The sequence below is a fragment of the Saccoglossus kowalevskii genome, chromosome 3 (assembly GCF_978046115.1).
Source record: "Saccoglossus kowalevskii chromosome 3, keSacKowa6.1, whole genome shotgun sequence".
Lineage (NCBI taxonomy): Eukaryota > Metazoa > Hemichordata > Enteropneusta > Harrimaniidae > Saccoglossus > Saccoglossus kowalevskii.
In genome coordinates, this window is record NC_140643.1 from 26,102,870 (window position 1) to 26,117,477 (window position 14,608).

A 14,608-nucleotide genomic window follows, 5' to 3' on the forward strand; every position below is an offset into this window, starting at 1 on the left:
TGACTCGAACCAAAATATAAAAAAAAGCTCAATGAAAGTGTTTTTTCATTCAGAAGATACCTCTGAAAAAGTCTGCTAATTATAGTAACCTCATAGTGCTACATCATGAGGTATATAGAGTTGTAAATTATTACCTATGAAGAATACACTCTTGTATAAATGTTTTGACATTACTAAAATGACTTGGTGGCTTAACTTGTCACCCAGTGAAAATCAGGTGGCATCACAGGATACTCTGAACTGAACTGAACTGAACCAGTTATAATTGTTTATATTAGTAGCGTTCATATATAGCTTAGCACAAGCTAAGGGGTCAAATACTTTAGCCCATGTTTAAAATAAATTATGTGTGAACATTTAGCACGGGCTAAGAAACTATCCATTTTGGTATGTCATTTTTGATTTGACGATCAACGCGAGCACATCCAGAGATATTGTTCTCGAGAAAAAATGAACAGACGAGAATTTACATAATCTAATCTCCAGTTAGTCTCTGAATTCGGTACTGTTTTGTAACTGTTTACTGGTAACTAACATGTATACCATCCTAGTTACTGTAATGCGTAATGATAGTTAAAATGACTGGAAAGTTTTGTATATTCTTAACAGGATTGGGCATTCCTTAGCCCATGCTGCTAACCACTGTACCCTCACGTGCTTGAACACATTTGGGTCTATCCAATTTGCAAACATATAAGATTAGCTTAAATGTTAGCCCATACAGCATAAACACTACTAATGTATAACAAAATACAGTTATAAAATGTATTTTGAAATGTTTCAGATTAATTATGGTACAAATTAACTGCAGATCAATTTGTGTTTGATAATGAAATACATTGACAAATTACTATGGTAGATTTAAATTCATATTTATTTTTAAAGGGTCTTCATGAGCCTATTAAAAGCCTTGTTCAACTCGTCAATAAACTGGAACTATATAATCAATCATTATCAATTGTAGTAGCTTATTATGTTTATTGTTAACAACTTGTACCACAACAATCTGACAGAATTAATGCATACACTGTTTTGCCCTTTGCTGCCTGTTCCATTCAGAGGAAATATTTAAAGAAAATAATCACACACATATTATAACCAAAACTGGTTTAAATATATTTATATAAATATCACAAATATACAATAAAGACACAATGATTTTTATAACAATATATTTGGTATAACCATTAGGCTAGACTTTTTTTATTCCTTGTTTCTCGAATTTTTATAAGTCAATTTTTTGAGGGCGGAAAAAATAAAATTAATTCTTTTTTTTCCATTAGATTTGTGTGATTATCATTGATCGGAGGGAAGAAATGAAATAAACTGTTATTCCATGTATAACCTGGTTGGTAATGTCGACAATAGTGGCACAATTTTCAGCATTAATGAGGGATTTCTCGGTATGTGACGACAGAGTTTCACGGCGTGTCACCACAAACCACGCCGCCATGTTCGCCTAGTAGTTTCAAGCAGTACGCAGAGAGGTCAATACCCGAGATTCACTGTCAACCAACGCCATAAAGTATAGATCTGCGCGAGACTTCGGTACTTTGATCATGATACTCCCATTAAAATGCAACTAGGCGGCGGGCAGGAACAAATGAAGAAAAATAATTTTTTTAGCAATTTTTTGCATTCCCAAGTCGGCGGGCGCGAGAAATTACGCAGAAATAAAATTTAATTTTTATTTTATTTTCGGCTCCTGTTCATTCGGCAGATTCGCGAAACAAGGGATAATAAGAGTCTGGCCTTATGGAATAAAAATAATTTAGTATGTACAAGATTGCAGTCTCATATCGGTTAATGCTCTATTGAAACAGCATTGCGTAAATTGATTTATTATGATTTCTTATGTTCTTGTATTAAATAATGGAAACTGAACATTGTGCGTTGGAAACTACATTGTTTATAAATTATCTATTTTTATACTTCATTTACTGATTAGTCATACCAAACTGAGTCATTTCAGACTGTAGCTCTCCCTGGCATTGTGAATATTGATGTTCCCACAAATATGTTCGATATGCAATTCTGTGAGATAATCTGGCAGGTAACTTGCACAGTCTTCATGAAAATTTTATCTTCTGGAAATGTCATCAAGATCATCAGGGTTAACTGTATAACCACATTGTTCTCCACCTGCAAACCATGATACATTTCACGCTGCATGAATGCATACTAATTGTATTACTATTGAATTAGACACACTTCTTATTCAACTGTAAAACAGTAAGATTGTAGATGTGAGCATTGATACATTTGTGGAAGGGCTTCTCGACGGTCAGTCGGAGATTTGCGTTGTATATATAATTTTGGGTGATCATACATGAAAATATAATAACACACCAGAGATTGCAATTGTGGATTGATGAACCGATTCTACGTTGCTGATCTTTATTTCCCCTTTGAACCCCTAGGAACACACAAAAGATGGCAGGTGGGGTTAAAGGTCACCACCGAGGAACCCACATGTTATAAAATGCGCCATCACAGGTGATATTGGTAAAACGTTTGTTTTTGTTAAGTACAATAATTCAAACTCGATAACAAGATTCTGTGAGCCCTTGTCACACCAGAGGTAAAAGGAACATTAAAATAATCAAACTAATGTGTTCCATGAACACTGGTCACATACTCCCTGGCTTTCTAAAATGACATCCTTGTCGTTCAACACTCCTACCTCAAGTTACATACGAAGGTTATACACTCTAAGTTCAGAAAGAAAGAAAGTACATTGACTATAGATGATGAGCATACACATCCAGCACTACAGTCGTAGTACCACAGTTCAAAAACAAATCCAAATTCTATAGATGTCCAACATACACTACCTAGGCAAGGAAAAAACACAATAACAACAACTACTCACAGTCATATAAACTGAATGCAGAACAATAGGATAAAACGCAATACTCTCACTAACAATACCACTAGTTTAACTTTTGTCTCCTCAGTAGTTCACATATTAAGGCCATACTATAATAAACTAGTCTATCAGGTGCCTTTCTGTGTCTTGAAGGGTAGCGAATAGGTTCGCTTTCCAAATTTGCTGTCCCCGACACTTCATCTACACCGCTGACCTTCGATTCAGCTTCAACCTTTACTACATTTGTATCATCAAGGTGACTGTCATTTAATAAAGAATTAGTTTCAACATGTGTAGGTACTTTAACATCGTTGATGTGACTATCATTTAACAAAGAATTAGTTTGCATGTTATCTGGCTCAGCAGCAGAGCCATTAGAAACACTATTTCGGTCATAAGACTCTTTGGCATCGGCATCAACAGACCTCGCCTCCAGCTGCTCTACATATTCATCATGAACATCAGCATAACCTACTGACACTGTTTTAGTAGGGGGAGATACTTCTTCCAGATCATTAGCTATCCCCAAAGATTGAGTATCCTGTGTCACATTATTATCCATCTCTGTTGGCCTGGGCACACTCGTCTGTTCACTACTATCTACTACATTAACACAAGGAAAAGTATGAATTGTTACAAAGTCATCACTGCTTCCACTATCACTATTTTCCTCATCACTAGTATGCTCATTATTGTCCTCAACTAACTCATTGTAATCAATATTATCTTCATGTGTGTCACGTCCATCTGGGGACAAGAATGTACAAGGTTTCAACATGTTTCGGTGCAATGTGCGTTCTTTATGTCCATCCTCAGTTCGTAAAAGGTAAACTGGGACATCTGGGCGTTTCGACACTACAACATGCGGTACAGGTTCCCACTTATCATGAAGTTTATGTTTGCCTATCTGAGGGGTTTTGTCTATCACAAGGACTCTGTCTCCTGGATACAGATCAAGGCCTTCTTTCGCTTTTTTGTCATAATTTCTCTTCTGTGACCCTCTGGACACCTCTGCTTTCCGAAGTGCTTCTCCATAAGACCACTTTAGTCGCCCCTGCAGTTCAGTCACATATACATCATAATCTACCTCAGGTTTGTCTGACTCGTCCTCAACACCAAAAGCCAAGTCAATAGGCAGTTGTGCACGTCGGATAAACATCAAGAAGAAGGGTTCATACCCAGTAGAATCATGGCGAGTTGCATTATATGCGTAAGGCATCCCAAGTACTCTTTTCAATTCTGTTTCTTTGAAGGGTCAAGGGTTCCCAACATATTCAGTAATGTGTGGTTGAACCTTTCTGTCATTCCATTCCCTTGAGGATGATAAGAAGTTGTCCTACTTTTCTCTATTCCAACAACAGAGCAGAGTTATTTTATTAAGGCACTTTCAAAATTTCTGCCCTGGTCAGCATGAATGCGCTTCAGGAAACCATAATGCATAAAAAACAAGTCATTGAAAATGACACAGTCCCCGTTAAGTTCTCTTTGTGCTCGTATATTAAAGCGGAGGGGTTGTCGCGAGCGTATCCTTGAAACTTGAGTTCCAAGTGGCGTATACAACAAATTGTTTATTTACATCAAAACACGCGTTTCGTGTCATAGTAATATGGCCAAAATAAAAACAGCCGTTATTCAGCCATCTTTGATCTGATTATGAAACACACTGATATGTATGATGTATGTGCCAAATACGAATGAAAATGGTACATAAATTGTGGAAATATAGTAGGAAGGCCAAAAAGTCAGATTGCTGTCAATCGGCCATCCTTGACCAGATTTTGAAACAAATTGTCATGGATATGCATCCTAACATGTATAAAGTACATGTATGTGCCAAATTTGAATGAAAACTGACAGAGCACATCCAAGATACCGCATAAAAAAACAAAAACAAGATGCCTGTCAGTCGACCATCTTTGATCCATCATGGACATGTATCCTAACATGTATAATCTATGTACCAAGTTTGAATGACAACTAAAGCATGTCCAAAATACAACATTTTCAAAAAACAAGATGGCTGCCAGTCGGCCATTTTGAATCGAATCGCTAAACCACTGCATGTGCATATGTCCCACATAAGGTACTAGGCACATGCAAAGAATGAACGGAATCGGTCCACAGGATTCTGAAATATGACGCAGGGACAGACGGGCACACAGACGGACGGTCGGACGGACAGACTCAGGAACTCATGGACGGTCGGGGACATGTATCCTAACAAGTATGATCTATGTAGTAAATTTGAATGAAAACTGACAAAGCATGTCCAAAATACGACATTTTCAAAAAACAAGATGGCTGCCAGTCGGCCATCTTTGATCCAATTGTGAAATAAATCATCATGGACATGTATCCTAACATGTATAATCTATGTACCAAGTTTGAATGAAAACTGACAAAGCATGTCCAAAATACAACATTTTCAAAAAACAAGATGGCTGCCAGTCGGCCATTTTGAATCGAATCGCTAAACCACTGCATGTGCATATGTCCCACATAAGGTACTAGGCACATGCAAAGAATGAACGGAATCGGTCCACAGGATTCTGAAATATGACGTTGGATAGACTGACGCACGGACAGACGGACGGACAGACTCAGGAACTCACGGACGGTCAGGGACATGTATCCTAACATGTATGATCTATGTACTAAATTTGAATGAAAACTGACAAAGCATGTCCAAAATACGACATTTTCAAAAAACAAGATGGCTGCCAGTCGGCCATCTTTGATCCAATTGTGAAATAAATCATCATGGACATGTATCCTAACATGTATAATCTATGTACCAAGTTTGAATGAAAACTGACAAAGCATATCCAAAATACAACATTTTCAAAAAACAAAATGGCTGCCAGTCGGCCATTTTGAATCGAATCGCTAAACCACTGCATGTGCATATGTCCCACATAAAGTACTAGGCACATGCAAAGAATGAACGGAATCAGTCCAAGGGACTCTGAGATATGACTCCGGACGGACGCACAGACACACGGACACACGGAGATCGAATTATAAGTCCCCGTTTTCGGACTTCGTCCGAACGGGGACTAATTAACTCCACAAAATCTTTGCAACTGTCTTTGCCTTCTGGTCTTTGGTAGCAAAAGCCTGTGCATACCTGTTGAAGTGATCAGTTACTACCAAGACATTCTCCTCACCACCTTTAGACTTTTCAAGAGCCAAAAAATCAATACAGATTAACTCCATCGGTGCCTGAGTACAAATATTTACAAGAGGAAGACGTGTAGTTGTGGGAGGTGCCTTTCTCAATGCACATCGTTTACAGGTAGTACACCAGTCTTTCACATATGACTGCATCTTTAGCCAGTAATATCGCTTTCTCACCATGTCAATGGTTCTCTCAAAGCCCAAATGACCATTTTTATCATGCAAACCAGACACTGCTTGTTTTCTCAATTTCTCAAGCAAAACTAACTGCCAACATTCACCAACCTCATGGTTGTGTGTGGACCTATATAAGACATTATCTCTTACACACAGCCTCTCCCACTGTTTCAAAAGTAGATTGGTATCTTTAGATTTGTTTGCTCTTTCTCGTCGGCTTGGTCGCTTCTTCATTTCTTTGTACACCAACACTGTTCCAATAACCGGGTCATCTCTTTGAAGCAGACTTATTTCTGGAGAGGACAAACCAGGCAAAGTCTCGGAACCTGCTTTCTGCTTAACTTTCATTATCGATATCTCTGATTTGCTGTTACCATTACTATCTTCTTTTTTCATCACCACTGAACTGACTACTCTTAGCGTCTCTGCAACATCTTCTCTCGGCATTCTCGATAAACCATCTGCGTTAGCATTACTCTTACCAGGGCGGTACTTAATTTCAAAATTGAACATAGCCAATTGAGATATCCATCGCTGACCAATATAGTCTAACTTAGCAGTAGTTTTTATATAAACCAGAGGATTGTTGTCAGTCCAGACAGTAAACACATTACCAAAGAGATAGTCTCTCAGTTTGTCAGTTACAGCCCACTTCAAAGCAAGGAATTCTAACTTATGGGCCAGGTATCGAGTTTCTGATGGTGTTAGCCCCCGACTGGCATATGCAATGACATGTTCTTGTCCTTCCTGGGTTTGAATGAGTACTGCACCAAGTCCATCAACAGACGCATCTATTTGCAGGGTGAACGGTAGTGTAAAGTCCGGGTAACCAAGAATGGGTGCTGTGGTGAGCTTCTCTTTCAGCATCAAGAAGGCAGATTCACATTCGGGTATCCACTCAAATGGTGGCAGCTTTTCCTGATGTTTTCTACCTTTCTTTTTCCGAGCATCCCCAGATGTCAGTTGGTTCAGTGGCACCGCAATTTCAGAGTAGCCCTTCACAAATCTACGGTAATAACCAGTAAATCCCAGGAATTGAAGCACTTCTTTGCGGTTATTTGGTCTCTTCCACACCCTCACCTTGTCAATCTTTTCAGGGTCAGTAGTGACACCATTTGCAGTAACGACATGCCCTAAATATCTAACCTCCTCACGAAGGAAATGACATTTCTTTGCCTTCAGTTTCAACTTATGCTGTCTAAGCCTATCGAACACCAACTGCAATCTAGTTAAATGTTCCCCAAAAGTGCTTGAAAAGACAATAATGTCATCCAAATACAAAAGAAGAGTAGAAAAGTTCTGATCCCCCAAACAGCACATCATGAGGCGAGAAAAACTAGCAGGGCCATTTTGAAGCCCAAATGGCATTCGTTTTGTTTCAAACAGACCCATCGGGGTAGTGAACGCTGTCTTGTAACGATCTTTCTCAGCTACTTCTATCTGCCAGTAACCTGATGTGAGGTCAAGTGAAGAAAAATACTTCGCTTTCCCAAGAGCTTCCAGGGCCTCATCCATCCTTGGCAAAGGATATGCATCCCGCACCGAGCGAGCGTTTAACTGCCGATAATCGATACATATTCGCAAACTACCATCCTTCTTACGAACAACAACGATGGGGGAAGCATAAGGTGATTTACTTGGACGTATAACCCCTGAATCCTCCATGTCTTTAAAATGAGTCATTACATCCTGATACTGAGCAGGGGGGATTCTGCGATGTGGCAAACGAATAGAGGTACAACCATAGTCAAGGGAGTGTTTGGAAAATACGTCATTATTACGCCCAAGCAACTCCCGTAACTGCCTGAGCTCCTCAGGACTGTTGACTGCTGCACCACTTAGATCTACTCCTGGGATGTCCATCTGCACTGCTGTTTCGGACTGTGACATACAATGCTGATCACTCAAAAGTTTCCCCTTGGTACGTTTTCTTGTAGTTTGGTGTTTCGTCTCAGCAGGTTTAGACATCTTTGTAAGTTCGTTTGGGTTGGCAGACAGTACCTGTTCAACATGCACATCTATATGCAAAGACGCCAATGCAGTGTTGCGATAAATTTTCACAGGTCTAGTCGACAGGTTGTATACTCGCACCACTACTTGGCCATCCTCTACCTTACTCAAACTCTGCGCTGTTGCAATGCTGTCAAGTTTACCATTGTCTACTGGTCTCTCAACAAGTACAGTGAAAGACTGATTTCCAGGCATTCTTGGAACACTACATTTGACATGCACTTCAGATTCAGCTGGAATGGATAACGGTCGTCGTCCAGTATATATGGCCTTACCAATGCAACCACCAGGGTCTCCAACTTCAGCCTTTGCTGTATCTTTGTAGATACTGTACCATACAGAAGAAGTGTTCCTTACTTTAGTCAGGTAGCATCTGCCAAGAGTATTTCTCATGTGAGTGCAACTGGCCCTAATAACATTTGTACCAATGAGTAAGGGGACCTTACTCCTATAATCAGTAGTAGGAACTACAAAAGCTGGGACACCTTTATAACAATTACCAAGAAACTCAAGACAGAGAAAAATAACACCCTTATATGGTACCAAGTGAGCAGTAGCTCCCTCAATGACAACACTACTAGATTCCAGAGGTTGGTGACAAAGTTGAGGATGGTGTTGGACATATGTCTCAGTAACTGAAGTGATCTGTGAACCTGTATCAATAAGAGCACAAGACACACCATTAACCACAACCATGTCCTCATTAGCTGGACCAACTAACTGATGCTGTGAATTGACTGAAGTATTAGTCAGTGAAGACTCTCGTTCCGGGACACCATGTACATTAGATTGGCTCAGACATGCCTTCTCAGTAACTGTCTCAGTAGGGCTGGTTCTCTCAAGGTCACCTGTAACATGCCCTTCAATTTTAGTGTCTCCTTTTTTTGTTCTTATTCCTTTTCAAATTTCCCACAATTAATTTTCTGACTAAAATAATGACTAAAGTTTGTATTTTGGCAAAGAGAGCTCTGCTTGGCATGAGACCCGTATTTTAGTACATTACACATGTATTTTTACAATTTAGAACTAATGAGACTTATTCAAAAAAAAAGCTTTATTAAAAAAAACATGCCTAGTTTCAGAAAATTAATAAATAAACGTGTTGAAATGTCCCTGTCAACAATGGATGATCAAACTAAAAACTGACTCTAGTATTCCTTAATTGCCATTTCTGATATCAGGATCATATAACCCATCAGCCTCCTAGCCGCATATATGGGTTCGTGGCACAAAGTTCAATGCCCTTTTGATATTATTTATTTTATTATTTATTTTTTATAAAAAAAATAATGGTCTGACCGTCAGAAATAAACATTATTATAGTACAATGTGAATTAGATTGTAAATGTGAATACTGTTATACATTTTTTGTGGTTCTGTAGCAATTAATACAGAAATCTACGGGCCGGATGCTAGGCTCACAGTATAAAAAACACTATGCAATGTTAAGTGTGTACAAACAGTTTCTTGGTAATACAAAACCGTAAACCTGTTTACACTCACCTTAAATTCATTTAACCAATAATGATCATGGTATTTTCTCATCTGAGACCACCAACTTTCTATACACTGTACGCAAAGAAGAATAACGAAAGTAAGTTTAGCAAGAAATCCAACATCCAACAGATAAAATAAATTATTGTCAATGACAATTGCCTTTCCAGTATTTAGTGACTTGACACATTATTACAAAATAATTATTTATATTCGTGTGACAGAAATGATACAAAGTGGAACATTGACTAAAAACAAAAGTAATATCTTGAATTGAATCAAAAGAGAAATTCATCTATGCCCTTACGGAAATATAGGTAGGCACAAGCCCCCCCCCCCCCCACGCACAAAACCCCACTAACACAAAATCAAACAATGCATTTATTCTGAGTGAAGCAAGATATTTTAATTGCCTTACTAAACTAGTGGTGATTTACAGGATTTGCAAAGTGCAAAATATTATTTTTGATAGTAAAGTCTAATAATAATTTTGAAAAATAACAAAATGTCATTTTTAAACTTAAAATAACAGAACTGAAGGTAACTTCACAAAATGTGAGAGGTCCACTCAGTGAATACACATGACACGTCCCCACTCTGTGACATAAACACTGAGGAACCATAAATATGTCAGGTCTGTTTCACCCTACAAGTATGTCTGAACGGGGCTTAACAAAGCAATTGGAATCAAGACATATATACATTTTGACACTAAAGTCTAATAATTTTGAAAAATAAGTAGATATTGTTATTTTTAAACAAAGTATAAAATAAGAAAACTGAAGTTAACTTCACAAAATGCGAGTTGTCCAATCCTGAACAAATCACTGTCAAGACACATTCAAGCTCCGTGACATTATCATTGAGGAACCATAAATATGTAAGGTCTGTTTTAGTCTACAAGTACCGGCGGTATGTCTGAAAAGGGACTAACAAAGTAATTGGAATACAAGACGAAGTTTCATACACTTAACCCTCAAACAAAAATCCAGGACTTTCGAGAAGTATTGCTCTGCAACCTATTTTCAATCATCCAGTTAAAAATCAGAAAAATTATGACTTTGGTCCTGGAAAATCTTGCTAAATTCACAGCATACAAACACTGCAAGATAACACTGGATGACCATCATAACATTCCACATCGGCAGAGCTTGAAAATATAGATTGGTTGAATTCTCTCATTACACGGCCCAAAGACACTGATCGCTTACACGTAGAGCATCGAGAATTGAAAGCAATATTCACTTTAGATATTGACATGTGTAATTTGTTTATGCCAAACATTGAAAAAGAAAGAAACAAAAATTAATCAATTGGTTCTGGTTCAAGTCAAAAGTCACTTATAAGTATTCTATTATCAATTCTAATCAGGTGTACATTGTTGTACACAGGAGAAGAGACAAAAAAATTACCTGTTTTGCCACTCTTGATGTTTAGACACACAACACACAGTAAGTTACAATACACAGTGAGAAATGAGTTAGTGTGAACAAGAGACAATATATGAGCTGTGGGATAGATATAATTTCCCGGATTTGACCTTCTTGTTTGTCAGTCATTTGTTTTGTGTTCTTGAATTTGTAAATTTCGTTTTGACGACGTGTATTCGGATATCGTTTGGCAACATTATTCCTACTGTATTCAACTGAATTGTTCGCCAAAATCACGGAAATTAAACTGATCATTGGTCAACATTCAACAAGATTTTAATGTTAATTTATAAAAGATCGATCGAATCGGTAACGCATCATGACATGCAAGCAGCAGATGACCTTGGATTACAACGTTTGTGTCATTCTAAATAGACTCACACAAACAAAACATATTTAGCTCAGTAAAATTAATGTATATTTATATTATAATCTTACCTGTGAAAAGTGACAGCTCTTTCAACATGCGTTTGACAAGGCCCGGTGCGCGAGGAGACGATACAAGTTCGCGCGCGAAGTCAGACAGTTCATGCACTTGGACCTCTTTTAGTATTTGTGTGAATTTAATTTCTCCACGTAAAAGCGGTTACTGAGACCACATCGTCCGCCTGCACGGTGTTGTTCGGACATTCAAGATGCTGAGACCATGGAAAACATAACGACTAGTATGATGTTTTGGTAAAAAAAAAAATCAATCTACGGCCTATGGATGGATGAAAAATGTGATGTGTAAAAAAATTAAAAAAAGATTTTAAATACATATTCAATGTTGACGTCACACAACCTTTATTTACTTACGGCTAAGATATACGTACACGTATGCCCACTATATAAATTACCACTTTTGCCGCATTGTTGCCACAAAATGATGTTTACTCTGTGTTGTGGCAATGTTGCCACAAATAACTAAGTAGTTGCCAGAATGATTGCCGCTACTGGCAATGATCGGCAACTAGTTTCTGGCAATCAAATATGCTTGCCACAAACGTGCAAATTAGTTGCCACAAAAAACAGTTTGGTAAAGGTGGTGACCTTTATTGACAAATTATCTCAGTGGTGGTAGTGTAAGTGTAGGGGGAACAGTTCTCTTGCTCTTGAAATAGGTAGAGGTTTCTTCAAACAGTGAAAGTGTCACATGGCATGGATTTCACTGTTAGTGACTGCAATAAGTCTTGTTGCTCATCTAGGGACGCAGGTGGTAAATCGCAAGTGGCACGCCTCTTCCGTCCTGTAGTGGTAACTTTTGAAACCAAAGCACAACGAAAGAACTTTATGTCTTTTATAGCAGAGGGCTGCACTTTCTCTGTATAATAATTGTTCCACTCACATGATTTGCTTGTGCAAGGTGTACGTGTAATTCCAATTCTAATAGCAGCTTCAAGTTTGACTAGTAGCGCAGCTACATGTGAACATGATTCACCTAATCTGAAATGCAAAAGTACTAGTTCTTTCAAAGCTTGGCAAGTCAAGTATTAAACTTTGAATTAAATGTTGTTGTTTTTTTGGTTGGCAATGTAAGGATAGGATTTTGGCATATACTTGATTCAACAGTCAGCTTAGCATTGAGAACACATAAATGATATATTAATTTTTTTAATATAGTACAAATTATAATTACCGGTAGTATTCAATAATTATTCGAAATCCTCAAGTTTCACTTGCAAAATAATTGTGCCAAAATTAGCAAAATGTCGCTCATAGTTATTAACATTGTCTCAGACCACCATTGATATATATAAATAGATCACCTATAACATACATAATTTAAAATTAAAATCATGCAGATACCATTGGTGAACACCAAATTAAAGCATGACTTACCCTGTCACTCATTCCTACCCAAGGTTTGTGAGACTGGTCATTGTTTCTCAGGGATGGTCTAACATATGTAGTTAATATGGTAACTCCTTTAATGATTCTATGGCGAACTACTGTCTTAACAAAGCCAGCAGTAAAATAGCTATGGGCATCAAGAGACTTGTACGTCCTCATTGTCTCATGAGTAAACATGATTAAAATTAAGAATTGTAACTATATAGGAATTTGCAACAATTAATAAATTCAATATAAATTATACGGGAAAAATAACGTTATATACACCAACTTCAAATTCATTATCACTGTGATTGGTCTGATTATATTGAATTGTCATTTTGTGTTTTTAAATGTTTATATAAATGTTTTATTTAAATGTTCTAATTTATAAATTATCAGTAAACAACATCAATGGATAACTTTAAATAAGTGCATAACTTATTACAATAATTAATTACAACTGAAAATATAGTTAAAAAGCAATCTTATAAAAACATATACTAGTATACAATAATTTTGTTCAGCATACTATGCATCTCATAAAGACATATATTAATATACATAAGGGGTGCAAAGATAAAATTATTTAATGATAGTCCAATACTGATATTTAATAACATAATAAATACATTGTAGAAAATTACGTTATAATGATGTAATTAGAAAATGTTTCGATGTCATGATTTTTCAGATGGTTTTCATGACGTCTCAAAAATACGTTTCATAATTATAGTTGTAAACGTCATAATGAAGTTTTCAAAAAAACGTATTTTCACCATAACACCTTTCCAAAAAATGGTATGGACAATAAGCTCAGTACTGAGCATGCTCAATCAACTGGCTTTCCCACAACAATTAAGCTTGTGGATATAACTATTGCCGGCATTATCTTCATTCTTCGCATGGTAAGTGGTCAAATAGTTGTATAATCTATACAAGTTGTTCTCTAATATTAATATATATGATTCAGTCAAAGATTTTACTCAGAAAACTATGATTATTCAAGCTTATCAATCAGAAAGATGGTTGCTACGCGCGGCAGAGACCGGCCATTTTGAACTTGGCAAATTTGAATTTTGTTCACCCCTGTGTTTGTGGTTCGGGGACAAATTGTATTTAAATGAACTTACTTACGTAACATTGCTTGCTTTGTTTGTGTTTCAGAATAATGTTGTTGGAAAAGGAAATTAAATGATATCTAGTTCTATGATATCAGTGGTAAATATGTTTGGCCATTTGAAATTACACAAGTATAGAACTCGTATTTTCATATTCGGTCCCGATTATATTACAATGTAATTTTGTGTGTAAATGGAGATATTGTATTGTTAAATAAAGTACGTATATTACTATATCAGTTTATTTTTAATAACGGTATACAACGTATTTTATGCATCACTAAAAAACGTAATTATGGAATTATGACAATTTACGTAAATAAATCACATAAAAAGGACTGTATTTTTCTGTTATAAAATACGATTATGTGAAAGTTTTTTAAAATGACACTAAAGTTATGACATTTAAAACTGCAATACAAGCATTTTTTGGCAAACGTCACTATGACGTACCCAGGGAAGATACATATGTGGCATTTAAAAATAACAGTATTATAACGTTATAAAATTACGTTATA